The 15,301-nt window shown below is 41.8% G+C and overlaps 1 long non-coding RNA gene across 2 annotated transcripts; it reads right to left on the minus strand.

Moving 5' to 3' along the window:
- Positions 1 to 5,646: 5,646 nt before the first annotated feature.
- LOC125942903 (uncharacterized) lies at positions 5,647 to 11,026 on the minus strand. 2 transcript variants are annotated; one of them, XR_007465410.1, is made up of 4 exons: positions 10,908 to 11,026; positions 9,045 to 9,086; positions 8,021 to 8,215; positions 5,647 to 5,798 (listed from the first exon to the last, which is right to left on the minus strand). It is a non-coding gene; the product is annotated as an uncharacterized LOC125942903 (long non-coding RNA). The 2 variants fall into 2 exon arrangements; XR_007465409.1 differs by lacking the exon at positions 10,908 to 11,026 and having other exon boundaries at positions 9,045 to 9,669.
- Between the last annotated feature and the right edge of the window lie 4,275 nt (positions 11,027 to 15,301).

Below are 15,301 nucleotides of genomic sequence, written 5' to 3' on the forward strand. Positions count from 1 at the left end.
AAAGCACTCAACAACCTTCGCGTGATCACCATAGGCTTTTTGTTCCTTGAGCCATTCCTCGATGTTTGACATAAGCTTATGTGCAAACTCTGTATAGGACTAATTCCTAGCCTTTTCCATTTCGCGGAACTTCCGCCGGAACGCATCCGCTGACAGGCTATACTTTCTCAGCAAACTGGATTTTACCTTATCATAATCCTCAGCTTCCTCTCTGGTTAAGCGAGTGATTACGTCCGTTGCCTCGCCCGGTAACTGTGTGAGCAGACGCTGTGGCTACGACTCGCGAGAGAACCCTTGCTTCTCGCAGGTACACTCGAAGTTCACCAAGAATAAACCGATGTCCTCTCCGAGCTTATAAGGCGGCATTAGCTATGTCATCTTTAATGATAAGCGCTCTCCTGCACTGTTTCCATCGGTCCTCTGCCCTGCTGCTCGAGCTCGTTCCTTTTCAATCTCGAGTCGCTTCAATTCTAGTGCGTCTTCCCTTTCCTCGCACTCTTTACGTTCTTCACGCTCTTTCTGTTCTTTACGTTCCTATCTTTCACGCTCTTCTGCCTGACTTTTTTCCGTCTCTCTCTCTTTAATGATCTCTAGGCATTCCGTAAGCTCATCATCCTCAGCCTTTAGAGCAAGAATAGCCTCAATCAAATGTGGTTTTCGCAGTGCGTCAGTGACATCCAGGCGCAACACCTTAGCTAGCTCCAACAACTCCGGTTTACGCAATGACTTCACATTCATGGCTGTTTTCAGTGCTGCTCTCTTACTGTACACAACTACCTTGCCACAACCTACCTAGGCGACAACAATAGCTCGAATTACCCGTTCTGTTCTAACAATTCAACAAAACTTGGCAAAACTCAGCAAAGAAAGTCCCACACTCACCAACTTGCAGCTAAGAATCCGTCGTAGACAATCGCAAACGCTCCATTCAGTTGCGACTTGGTAGACGAGGCTCGTAGATCCCTATCTCTTTGATTGCCATCCAGTTGCACAGCCGGTTGGGATTTGATCGATCTCACCGCTGCCGTCCAGTTGTTAGGGGCCGGGGTTTGGAGGTACATGCAGCAGCGTCTTCTCGGAGCTCGAACCAGATTGACCATAGCAGAGGGTACGGCAGGGAAGACGAGGCGACATAAAAAGAAGGAACAGAAGTTTATACATGGTTACGGGGTGTGCTCCAAAGAAAACGTAATAAAAACGTTCAGCGTGCATGCACCTGTACGCTAGGGCAAAGCAAAAGTGTTCTCCACGTGGCTGCTGGCTGGCTTTCTTATACCCTACACCATCCGGGCAATGTCCCCCTCTCTTCACTGCCACTGCAGCACATGGGGCAAACCAGAAGAAGTAGAGATATTGGGTGACCGGAGGGGGCTGAACGTCCTCAGAGGAGGAGGAAGAGTTGAGGGCGGCACGGTGGCTTCGTCTCTGACCCTGGCGACTGACACGTCTGACTTGGCAGTCTGACTTGGCAGTAGCGACGGAACTGTGAAGGTCGTACTAAGCTATCTGCTTCTGTACAGGTTACGTTTTTCACCGGTGATACCCAAGCTCGGACGCAAGGTTGGCGTGGACCAAGCTGCGCCTGTGTGCTGCCGTGCGCCTGCGTGCTACTGCTGCGTCCTACCACGTCACGAGCTGCAGTCTACAAGAGGAGCCTTTCCGTCAACGGCTGCTTCACTTGGCAGTAGCGACGGAACTGTGAAGGTCGTACTAAGCTATCTGCTTCTGTACAGGTTACGTTTTTCACCGGTGATACCCAAGCTCGGACGCAAGGTTGGCGTGGACCAAGCTGCGCCTGCGTGCTGCCGTGCGCCTGCGTGCTACTGCTGCGTCCTACCACGTCACGAGCTGCAGTCTACAAGAGGAGCCTTTCCGTCGACGGCTGCTTCACTTGGCAGTAGCGACGGAACTGTGAAGGTCGTACTAAGCTATCTGCTTCTGTACAGGTTACGTTTTTCACCGGTGATACCCAAGCTCGGACGCAAGGTTGGCGTGGACCAAGCTGCGCCTGCGTGCTGCCGTGCGCCTTGCATTTAGGCGCATTGCAAATAGGCGCATTGCATTTCTTGCAAATTCTGGTGTCAAGTGTTCCCTCGCAACTGCCAAGTTGTCAATTGTACCTCTGTGTTTTGCTGCATCTGTCTCTCATTTCCATTCCTGGGTTACAAAGTAACTGATTTGTTATGGCAAAAATGAAAGAGGAAGTAAGGATTGAATGCCAGAGGTTCAGGGAGGAAATGCAGCAGGAAATTAAAATGTTCCGCAAGTCTCTGAAAAGAGATTTCAGGAATGAAATTACAGAATTGAAAACCGAGCAAAGGAGCATGACGAAAAGCATTGACTATGCTCATGACACATAGAGGAGTTGAAGAAAAAGCTGGACGAAGCTCTCGCAAAAAACACTCAACTGGAAACTGAAAATGCTGCTCTGCACCTAGAAAATGCGACCCTGAAAAGCTCTTTGAATGATCTAGAGCATAGGGTAACTAGCTGTGAGCAATATTCTAGGAATGTCAATTTGGAGATACAAGGTGTCATCAAGAATGAAAATGAATCTGTCAATGGGGGACCTGCTGTGCAAACTTGGTACAGCCATCGGTGAGCCAATTGCCAGAGAAGACATGGAAGCATGTCACCGCGTGCCAAGTAGAACGGAGAATAAAAGCCACATTGTTGTTCAGTTCAAGTCTCGCGTAAAGCGCGAGACTTGAACTAAAGACTTGAACTAAAGAAAGCCAAGAAGGCGCGCCTTACTAATGCGGACTTGGGCATAAGTAGTTCTAGACCTGTTTCACCGCCAGTGTACGTCAATGAGCATTTTTGCCCGACGCTAAAAAGGTTGCTAGCACTTGCGGTAAAAAATAAATATGAAATGAAGTGGAAATCAGTGTGGTCTTTTAATGTAAGATATTTGCTAGACAGTCCGACACAACACCTGTTGTGCACATACCAAGTGTGCGCGACATCGACAAGATTTTTGTAAGACAGACCGCTTCTTTGCTTGCGTAAGTTGAGAAGGAGCACCGCGCTTGCTTGTATTTCTAGTCGTTTTACTTTTATTTCTGATATGGATTATCTGGAGCTTGCCTTTCCCCAATGCGTCAGCTCACGTCACCCAACAAGTGACTCAGTGCTACACATTAATACAAGATCATTGAACCACAAGAAAGACGATGTCGCATTTCTTCTTGACCAATTCCAATTAACGTTTAGCGCTATAATGCTGACTGAAACTTGGGGCAGAAATGATGATCAGGCCTTCAGTTTGGACGGTTACAATGCATTCTCGCTTAATTGGCCAAACAAACGAGGCGGGGGTGTGGCACTGCTTGTTACGATGAAAAAGAATTGCCATGTCGTCCCTCAATTTACTGTAGTAACTGATGACTATGAAATACTAACGATTCGATGTAAGCATGAGCTGAATTCTGTACTTTCCCTTACAAAAAAAATTGTTGAAAAGTTGTTGAAAAGTCATTGGTCAATGTCAACAAATAGCATTGAAAGCACATTGAGGCTTTGTTGAAACATTATTGAGGAAATTGTTGACATGTGTTGAAAATTGGCCCGCGACATTTTGTTGAAACATCATTGGGTCGTTTCAATTTGAGAAGTCATTGATGGATTGTTGAAACCATGTTGAATTCCAATATTGAAAGCCCATTGAAGAACTGTTGACGATGTGTTGAATATCAATATTGAAAATCTGTTGAGACTTTGTTGAAATATGTTGAATGCCAATATTGAAACCTTATTGACATAATGTTGGAACTGTGTTGAATGTCAATATTGAAACCCAATTGAAATAATATTGAAACAGTATTGAATATCAATATTGAAACCCCATTGAGATATTATTGAAGCATTGTTGAACATCAATATTGAAACCCCATTGAAGTATTATTGGATGAGCATTAAACGTCAATATTGCTTGATGGAGGCAAAAGTTGCTACATATCAGAAACAGGACACAAGAGGAAGAACACAGACAACACACACGTTAAGCACCAAACATGTGTGTTGTCTGTGTTCTTCCTCTTGTGTCCTGTTTCTGATGCACTACGCCTTTTGCCTCCATTATATTATACCAACAAGCCCAACGTGCAATGTTAGTCAATAATGCAACAGCATTTAAATATTATTGGAGCAGTGTTGAACGTCACTATTGAAATCACTTGAGAGCCCACTGAAATATGCTGTTTGGTGAATAGTGCTGAAAACTGTATAAGACTTTTCTTTAAATACCGCTGAGCTACGTTGAGTCTCATGGCATTACCACTGATGCCATCCATATTGATGTGGTCCTTGCATACTAGAGGACAGGGGCAAACTTAAATTCAGGCACTTCTGTATTGAAGACCTGGGTCACCTAGGGATCAAAACCACTTTTAGATATAGCCTGTTATAAAACATATTATAGAGCTGCTAGCAGAACCATTAAGCCAGTTTTTGAATTGGCCTAACACACAAAATCAGTACTCCTTCACAAAATCAACAGCTCAAAATTGATGTGGACAAAAAGCATTTTTTTCTAGATGAATTGTTTACTGAAGCCAAACATTTGTTAACTGTACAGCCATGTGTGCCTTGAGATCAAAAAATTCCTAACGCAATCTACAAACTGCCAGCAGCTTGATACAATAACGAAATTGAATACTGAGAGATGTAAAATTTGCGTGGCCCTAAAGTAAAACATTTCTCAAAATTGAAATAGAAAATAAATATTATACAAGCATTACAGTAAATACCATTTAAAATATACTTGATTTCTCTATTTGGTAGCCAGTAACTTAATAATTATGGCACAATCTGCATGAGCCCACTGAGACTCTTATTTATTGGTTAAATGGTGTGCCCATTTTGCTAAACGTTATCTACCTCTGAAACAACATGGTAATTACAATAACTTGTGCCATGGCAGCAGTTTCTTGTGCTGCACTGCTTGTTGCAGGATCCAGTTGCGTTTTCTGCCATGATTACTAGGTACCTGGGCAGGCCACAACATACCAAGCGATTTATTCACTTTGACTACTTAAGATTTTTATCTGATACACAGTGGCCATTAGTTACTTGCTGGAAGCCTTAAATGAAACTGGCATGAGCTAATTTTGTTTAATTTTGAGTGCCGCAAACAAGTTAGAATGAAAGAATTTACAAGAAATCAGATTTCATGCATACATGAAAGAAAGCACATCGCTGCCTTGCCCGAGAACTGTTGTTGCACTCTGAATTTAAACAAACTTTAACACTTAATTCTTACTGTTTTGAAATAGCAAAATAAACCATTACTACAAACATATGTTAATATGTAGTTCTTCTTAAACAGAACCACTCTGACAATAGCACAGAGTCCACTTTCCGGTGTACGTATGAAACCTAACTTTCTGTAAAATTTCTCACTGGGCCTACTTATACTTTATCAAACAAACTTGAAATGATGTGCCGTCATGGAACAGTCTTGGCATGAAATGACCCGAGATACCTATGAAATAAAATAGTCAAGAAACACTAGCTTTGGTAGAAATACATTGAAGATTTACGTAAAAATGTACTAAAATACAAAATAGAAATACACTTGTGCAATTAATTATTAATCACAACACAGTACTTGTGTCTGAACAATCCAACTTGTGCTTTTAAGGTGACCAGAAACACCATAATAATAAAAAAAATGTTCAGGGCTGCAAGTGCACAACACTTGAACTGTCCACAGACTTGAGCTCTTCTGGACACTTCAGGTTCCTTGCGAGAAGTGAGGCCAGAGTGTTCCTAATGTAGGTCATGTTTGTCCCAGGAAACTTGTGACAGGTAAAGCCTGTAATAAAGGAAAAACGGCATGACGTTAAAGATCAATGTTCCACATGCAAAAGTGCGATATACAGTACGCCCTGTTATAATGAAACTGTTTCATTTGTTTTGTTTATTCCAAGTTTTCACGAGTTCAATTCTAGAGAATGACCAGCTTTCAAAGTGGAGTGGCACCGGAGGACTCCACTTAGTACAATATGCAGAAGGCAAACAGGAAAAGCCCACTGTGGCAGAATAACTTCATGAATATCCTTGGTGTGAAAATATGAACATTGCTTGCTTAGGAACAAAATGGTGGAAAAAAGACTTCATACAGTTGGTGAAAAAACTTAAAGGTAGACTACTGGCAACTAAAATTAGTTCTCTCAACAATCATAATCAAAATGTGCAGCACTTTATTGCACTTTTCCTCGCAGGAGTTGCTCCAAATACGGTTATGCGGCCAGAATTGAGTGTGGTATATCTGAATTTGTTTTACAAGCTCATATGCTACTGGAGTGCACTTTCGCATCGTGATGACCATTCTTATGCCTCTATACTGAAAACAAAATACTGCTTATAACGAGGATTTACTGCAGTTGCACGCCGACCTGGTTACACTAACACAAATAAATGCGAAGAAGAAATACGAAGAAATGCTCAGTCTTACAAGAGAAATATGCAAGTGGACTGGCTCTGCTAATCCTTTGAGGGTCACTGCCATGCATGTAGAGTGGTGGAAACAAATCGTGTGGTCACGACAATAAATATGAGGCGGCGAAAGAACATATAAATAAGCATACCTTTTAAGAATGAAGTGTCCCCAAGCATCACATTACAGATTCTGTAACCTTCTGCGACTTCTACAAAAATCCTGATTGTGCTGTTGCCCCTTGGCTTCTTCCAAAGCTGATCTTTCTCTTTATTCTATGGTGCCCATCACTGCAGTAGTTTGGGAGTATTCAACTAGTTTAATGTTTTGTGAGTGTCATTACATTTAAAAAATGTGATTATGCTAGTTTGCCCTGCATGCTACAATAAACATGGTGTAAAACAGCGGACACTAAGAAATCTTTGTCACTTTGTGACCTAAAAAATTATTTACCCATTTTTTTTCTCGAAAGGTCACTCTGAAGAACGATTCAGAATAAAAATATAACACTTAAATTGGGGGACGTTTGCCAGAAAATATGTGATCCTCAATGGGTTAAACATGAACACCTACAAAGCTCATTCAATCTTTGATAAATCTAAACCCATAGTACTTGAGCACTGGTTTATAATAACGCTGAAAACAGGCAAGTGCGTCCTTGAATTAAGAAAGCAGGAGACATTTCCAACAATTTCAGACTAGGACCTGTGGACATGCCTCATGTTCTGTAATAAGCTTTATATAGTAGCTGCCAAGGGCCTATTGAGTACTGATCATTTTATGGGAACGTGAGGAAAAGTCAAATAAATACCTTTGTTTTTTCCACATCCTGCAATACAATGTGATAAATTAGATCTTAATTGGTTGAGTGCCTAGAATGAATGGACATTGCTAAACATAGCAATGTTGACAACGAATTTGGCAACTGTTCCTATTGTTGCTTTCATCGAAACAACCAAACAATTATGCCCCGTAACTTAAGCTCATTCTGCTTAAAGGCCACTGTCTGCCACCACATGGACCTCCTTCAAGACAGGAGCAACTTTAATTCAATGTGGTCTGTTGAAATAGGTGAAACCACTATGTTTTGCGTTACAGAATCTGGAGCTGGAGGGCCATTTTGATTGCTGAAATTTGGTGGAAGTGCTGTCCCTCGAGTTGAGCAGTAACTGCACTTGAGCATAGCTTCTCCACAATTCCTATAACAACACTTTCAGGCTACTTAAGCACACCCGCTATAGCAACAGATTGGTAGCAAACTTCACAGATTGGTACTACAGATTGGTAGTTGCTTCATTGCAATGACAGTCAAGTAGTGCAACTAATGCGCAAATACACCTAACTTTGTCAGTTGGAGCCACCAATCACTTCTGGCAGTTAAGGCTGCTTTTAAAATTTAGCACTTTAGTATGGAGGCGTTAGAGACTTGAGATCAAATGAACATTCATTCCAAATAGTAGGCTATTGTAGCACGTAGTTGCAGACACAGGCTACTTGAAAGTCATTTGTTGTGCTAATAGCAAGCTGGTAATTCCAAGTACAAAATGTGAAGGCAAAAATGCAATGGGTAAAAGGATGTACGGTACTTGCCTATAACAGCGTTGACCCTGATAAGGCCAAGAGCCTCTTTTTGCCTATTGGTGGTGGTGTTTCCGAGAAGTAAGTGGCCCATGAAGTTCTCCTCAGTGAACACATGGTGAATCAAGGCCCTTGCAAACTTGCCTGGTCCACCATGGCAAGCTGTGCCAGGATCATCTGAATGAGCACCTCTCCAACCTATGTGAAATGGCACGTTTAGGTAAATAATATTAGTGAGGTAGTTTAAGGATTTTAAGCACATTTACACAACAGCCACACTCCGAATAAATCACACAAATACTGCCTGCTCCAGACCTAAAATGTCAACTAATGTCACTAATAAAAACAGCTAAAACTAATGTCATAGCTTGTTATGCTGTTGGGATGCCATGTGCTTCAGAAAAACAAGGATTCACCCAGTACAAAATAAAATAGTAAGTAAACCAAAGCATTGAAAACTTTAATGCAAGTAGCATTTTTAGGATACTTCACATACTTTCGGGTGTCTGTCCAACTATTTTCCAGCCAATTTGTGTCACTTGGTGGTCAATGGCATAATGGGTAGGGCTGCTATGTAGACGGGAAGTGGGTTAATAACCATCTGATGGACCTGCTTGGATCTCTGGGTATGTTACTCAGAGTATGTGCCATTCTTCAATGAACCTCTTTCACGCCATCGTGGGCAACTGCTGCTTGTGTTGGCAAGCAGCAGTAGCAAGCAGCTCAAACAGGAAGATAACAGTCGACGTTAATGCGATATTACCACTACACATCAGATTCGCTTGCTGTGTCCCAGACCAACTCAGCTGAATGTGTACATAAGACACAAAGACAGGGTGTGCCTCATCCACCTCAACAAATAAATGAATCGACTCGCAAATCAAAGGCTATGCAAAATCGCAAAGGAGACACTTAATGCTACCATTTTTACTAAATCTTAAGGAGAATACCTCCCAGCAATACATTCTCCTGGCAACAGTGCATTTGATCATGGTGACGCTAGATGATGAATGGCCAAAGAATTCACCTTTTGCATTCCGGCTGTGGCGTCTCCAGGCTCATTTTGATTCTGAAAACAGATGTCAGTATTAAAATGTGACGCCACGATAACTCAAAAGCAACAATCAAAACATCTACATGGACGATTAGGCCGACATAAATGGATGGATATAAATGACTGATTGAAAACATTAAAGCATGGCTGCTCTTGCCACTGGCAGTGTGAGGTGGGCAAATAATTTATTTTTAATTTCTCTCCTAAATTTTAAAATTATTTTTGCTCATCTACTGCATGAACTGTTGCGGCCACATCTTAAAGGTAGCTCGTTCATATAAAACCAGTGTTGCATTTTTTACTCCCCGTCTAACTGCTGCTACTGCAGTTTGCTTACTCTCTAAGTATTCCACAGAACTGCTCCACCAACAAACCATTGTTCCAAGCTTATGGCAAAGCGTCATTTAGATCACAAGGATACGCTCCCCTTTAACTCTCTCTCCTCTTTAGTGTGTGAATTCAAAGCAAAAATAACTTATTGACATAGCTGTCTGCTTCTATCTCATAAAAAGCCTTGATAATTTTTGACATTTGTCGATAACGCTTACATGCCACTGGGAGCACAGTGGGACGACACGGCAAATATGCCCAAGCATCTCGTTCCTTTACTGATTTTCGAACTTAGTTATATCAATCAGTTACTGAAGGGCCAAAGGCTGAAACTTCACACCATGACATTATTTTGAATGTTTCATCCCACTAAAGCAGAACATAGCATCTCACAGAATCTGCCTTTTCCGTGAATATAGAGCGCCTACGCGAAGGCGTTAGCGCGAAGTACTCGATGGCGTCGAAGGGAGATAATGGTTAAAAAAAAAGTTCACCGCGCGCGTACCGGTAGAAAACAAACCACACATAACCTGATGATTTCACAGCATTCACTGGCATCAGCCCTTTTTTATCTCACCTATCACAAAGAATCACATATACGCCATTGCAATTCTTTATTATTATCGCACCACAGCGCGTGTCTACCGCACGGCGTGCAGCGGACTCTGGGCACTCGATCCTCAAGCGAACAGCGCAGCAGAATACATTAGAACGGCAAAACGCCCCGCGCATATTTTCGCCGATCCCGACACGCCATGAAACTTCATGCACGTCAATGGACGGCGTTGCGCGAACGAAATATACTTGATTACAGTACACTTCGGATTATTTCACGTCCCATTGTTTCCACAAAAACGCAAAGCACGAGCGCTCATTAATAAGGCTAATTTCAATCGGTGCTGGAACACCGTACCAAACATCGTGGCGCGCACAACATGCCATGTTTTAGCTGGCTCCACATAGCTGCCCACCAAAACGGCAGAGCACGAGCGCTCATTAATAAGGCTAATTTCAATCGGTGCTGGAACACCGTACCAAACATCGTGGCGCGCACAACATGCCCTGTTTTAGCTGGCTCCACATAGCTGCCCACCAAAACGGCAGAGCACGAGCGCTCATTAATAAGGCTAATTTCAATCGGTGCTGGAACACCGTACCAAAAATCGTGGCGCGCACAACCACGGCCGGGCTCGACTGGCGCGCGCGTTCGCAAGAAGCGAGCGTGCGCGCCAGTCGAGCCCGGCCGTGACACAACATGCCCTGTTTTAGCTGGCTCCACATAGCTGCTTTACGTCACCGCAAGCGCGCTGTGAAGTTAAATCAGGACAAAACTTCATGCTCAATATCACAAATCTAGTGCTGCACAACCAATTCTCGCAACGGAAGGATAGTACTAGTAATGAAAACGAGCACAGAGGCGCGTGGAAGACACGCACGGGCTCTGTACGCACTTTTTCTGATAGCGTCGCAATGAACGAGCAAGTCGAATTCGAAACACTCACTCACCTGCGATGTGGCTGAGTCGGAGGCGATCATGGTGATCTTCGAGGCACCGTGTAGTCCATAAAGACCGAGCAATAAGTTGTAATATACCAAAGATGTCACAGCGAGGCAAAGGGCACAGAAAACACAGCAAACTCATCACGCAACCCGCACATATACGCCGCACGCACAAAGTTCCGGAATCCGCCAAAGAGTCAACAGCGCAAGCGCGCATTCACACAAAAACACGCATACAAATCCACGCTTTCATAGATGTGAATTGCCATATTTATTAACAAATCTTGTAATATAATGGTATTTCTTAACAATTTCTGTGGTTTGCAAGAGTGTGAAAATTTTCTGCTTAGCTTCCTTGAGGAACTATTTTCTTTATCGCGGTAACGCAGTGCGCCGGCCGGTCACGTACGGAGCGCGCGGGAAATAGTGCAAAATTCAAACGTCGGAAATGTCGCGCCCTTTGTGCGCGCACAGTTTTAATCGTTTGTATTAAAAAGAAATATTTATTTTAATACGTGAAGCAACCGGCGCGAAATGAACTACGGACCAGCAACGTACACAATTGTCGCTGTTCGTGCTTGTTAGTTTGACATCATGACAAACGGTAGACAGCATGCCGTCCCGTTGATTAAACATTTGTACCTGTGCTTCTGCGCTACGATTTGCTACCGGCAAAGTATAACAGCGTAGATTGTGCGTGGTGGCCAAGCAGTTTCCCAGCACACTGGCCAGCACCCCGTCTCTACGTGTTACAGAATAGACCTAGGCTTTCATGTAAAATATGGACACCACGTCGCAGAGATCACCCAAACTTGTTTCATTTTATTGTGCGCTAAGGGCTAACAACTAAACAAAACGCACTCTTTAAAAAACATATTTATTGATTATGCTTACATACTACTTTTCCCACCATCTTGCCCATATTTAACATGGAGGCAATGCCGTTTTCTGACACAGACAGGGCACTGGCCACTTACAATAGTAGCCGATGGGAATCCAGGAGGTGCCCAATCATCGGTCATTGGTCACTGCTTGTTGGGACGTTTGTCTTGTGCTCCAATGTGGTGTCTATATATATATATATATATATATATATATATATATATATATATATATATATACAGGGTGGTCATTGTTAAGTATTACGGAAGTTTTAGAAATCGCCTGTGGTAGGGAGCATAATTCTTATCATTGAGCTGGGTTAATCGATGAGGCGGACATTAGTAGCACGAGCAATCGAAACACACATTCAACTAATTAAAAAGAAATCACTAATTAACTTCTTATTTTATTACTTTACGACACATATTGCGATTTACGAATTTGAGCCGGTGATCTTTTCAGGCGTATCCACTTGGAATATATTTCCAGAATGACACCAGTTTGGAGATATGCGCCATCAAACTCGCCGTAAAAATGCACTGTTGTTACACTTAATTTGTTACCAAAATGCTGTTTTATACATAACTAAAACGTAACTAACTAAAGCAACTAAAACGCCCATGTATTTCGTCCCACACTTTGGGCAATAATATCTCGAAACTGGTATTATACTGGAAATTAATTTTAGGTGGATGCGTCTTGCAAACTCACCGGCTACAATTCATATATTGCAATACGTGTCGTAAGATAATTAACTAAGAAGTTCATTAGTAATTTTTTGTTAATTATTAGAATATTAGTTTCAATTTCTTGTGTTACTAATGTCCGTTTCTTCGAATAACCAAGCTAAGTGATAAGAATTATGCTACCTGCTACAAGCGATTTTTAAAAATTTTCGTAAAGCCTCTAATTTTTAACACCCACTATATACAGGGTGTCCCAACTTTCTTGCACCGACACTTAAATATAGGCAAATGCCACGTAGCTGGACAGAACCAAGGTAATGTTGTTTGCCGTCGCTTACAGATACTCAATTTTTTACATTAGATAACTAATTAGATAAGCATTATAATTAATAATTATGAATCAATTAATACTAAATAATTAGCTTCTCAGATATTATATTTAGCTGAAAAGTGTCAATCAGAAAATTATAGAGCAACAGGAAAAACTCCCGATACAGCTTTCTGTTGCCCAATACGTGGTACATTAAAAGGGTTTTTCCGAGCGTGAAAGAAGCCCGCGGATACACGCATAGTGCCTCGAGCGGCTAGTTGTGCGGCAATTTTGCGTGTATTCGCGGGCTTCTTTCACGCTAGAAAAAAAAAAGAAAAAGAGAGAAAATCAATTTTATGTTGCACGCATTGAGCAATAGAAAGCTGTATCGGGAGTTTTTAGTGGCAGGAGCGTCGAGTGCCATTTGTTCTTTGGACAGTACTTTCGGTTCACCTCCTGAGATGATCAAGAGGTGAAAATAAATCGAAAAAAATAGTAAAGTACAAAATTCACGAATTTCATTATAGATATGATATCAGAGCATAAGTTTAGCTATAAGTTGAGTTACTGAAGTGTCTGGAATAATTAGAATTAATTAGCTGAGACGACCGTGGATGCAATCCAAGTAATACAAAAAAAATAGAAAAAAAATGGTTCAGTTCAGAATTCATGACTTTCATTATAGATATGATATGAAAGCATAAGTTTTGTTGCAAGCGGACTTGCTGAAGTGTATGGGATAATTATAACTAATTAGCTGAGACCAGATTAAAAATAAATCAGGAAAAAAAGAAACAAAGTAGTACAGTGCAAAATCCATCGGTTTCTTTATAGACATGATATCAAAGCATAAGCTTAGTTCAAGTTGAGTTACTGAAGTGTCTGGAATAATTATAATTGATCAGAAATCACTTATTACTGTTTACCAAAGCATAGAACACCAACGCCGGGATGCGAGTGCAAAAAAGAAACACCTAAGTCAAAGTTTAAGGTTGCCTACTCTTTTAAGCATGAAATGCTTTTAGCTCCCGTTGTCGGAGATTATTTCAAGTGACCTTGAGCCAAAAGCCAAAGCTGTTATCCGGGCATTCAAAACGAGAACATGCCGGCAAGTTGAAAATGAAATTTTGTCACCCGTAGGCACGAGTACAACTGTGGCATGGACGTAGAGTGCAATATAGCGTACCGTACATGCAATGCATTGTACTTGATATAAACGAAACATATGAGCAAACGAAATAGTAAATGGTGTCTGCTTGACACTGGCTTTGCCACACATCAAAAACCACTATGACAAGTTGCGAGAACAAAACGAGGTCATCCGAGCAACCAGTCAAACTTGAAAAAAGGCGGTCTCTGGCACCAACCCTTTACTACACATGCTAGTTACTCTCCAAACAAATTACAAAAAAAAAATACAGCTTGCGAGTTCTTCCCAATGTTTCTTGACAATATCACTCAAGCTGTAACTTCTATTACGCTGAAGTTTTGTCATTTCCAATAGCAACGTTCAAAAGGCAGATAGATATAGGGGCAGATAAAGTGGGCCGATCCTGGAGGCAGTGCAGAAAGGGTACAAGATCAATGGCACCCGTTTCATGTGGGCCGATCCTGGAGGCAGTGCAGAAAGGGTCCAAGCTCAATGGCACATATCCCCTGTGGGCACGGGGACCTCTAACGCTTCCTTGAACTGCCCTTGTCATACGTGGGACCCAAAGAGACAAAGTTAACAGCCCTTCCTCTGTCGAGAAAATGGAGTACTGACTATTGATATGTTGTTGGCATATTGTTGAGGAATTGTTGACACAATATCCTTTCAATAATGCCTCAATAGTTATTGAACGTACACAACAATACCTCAACAATAATGTTGTTGAGCGCTTCACAACAGTAAAGTCATTGACTAATTGTTGTTGACATATTGTTGAATAATGTTGAGTATTATTAAGAAGTGTTGAGCAATATTGACATTGAATATATATCTGAAAGCAAAGCTTGTCGCCGTAAGCATCTTACGTAAGCAAAGCTTGTCGTCCGATTCTAGTAAGCGAAGCTTGTCGTCCGATTCTAGCATGCTGATTCTAGCCGTGACGGCTTCCGAAGCCCAGGCGAAACGTCAGCGAAGAGACCGCCGACCCTGATTTAGGGCAAACGAAGCGGAATGCCTGCGGCAGCGTCGTCTTGCCACAAAGCTCCCCCAGTTACGACTCGAGAGATAAGCATTTGGTTCAAGTTATGTGACACGCTATATATTAGTGGTGATTAAGTGAACAATAAAACGATATATATGTGTAAAACACATAAACGTCTACATGTGTGTGTTTCAGATATATATTTAATGTCAATATTGCTCAAAATTCTCAATAGTACTCAACATTATTCAACAATATGTCAACAACAATTAGTCAATGACTTTACTGTTGTGAAGCGCTCAATGACTTTATTGTTGAGGTATTGTTGTGTACGTTCAATAACTATTGAGACATTATTGAAAGGATATTGTGTCAACAATTCCTCAACAA

Source organism: Dermacentor silvarum, chromosome 2 (assembly GCF_013339745.2).
Source record: "Dermacentor silvarum isolate Dsil-2018 chromosome 2, BIME_Dsil_1.4, whole genome shotgun sequence".
Classification (NCBI taxonomy): Eukaryota; Metazoa; Arthropoda; class Arachnida; order Ixodida; family Ixodidae; genus Dermacentor; species Dermacentor silvarum.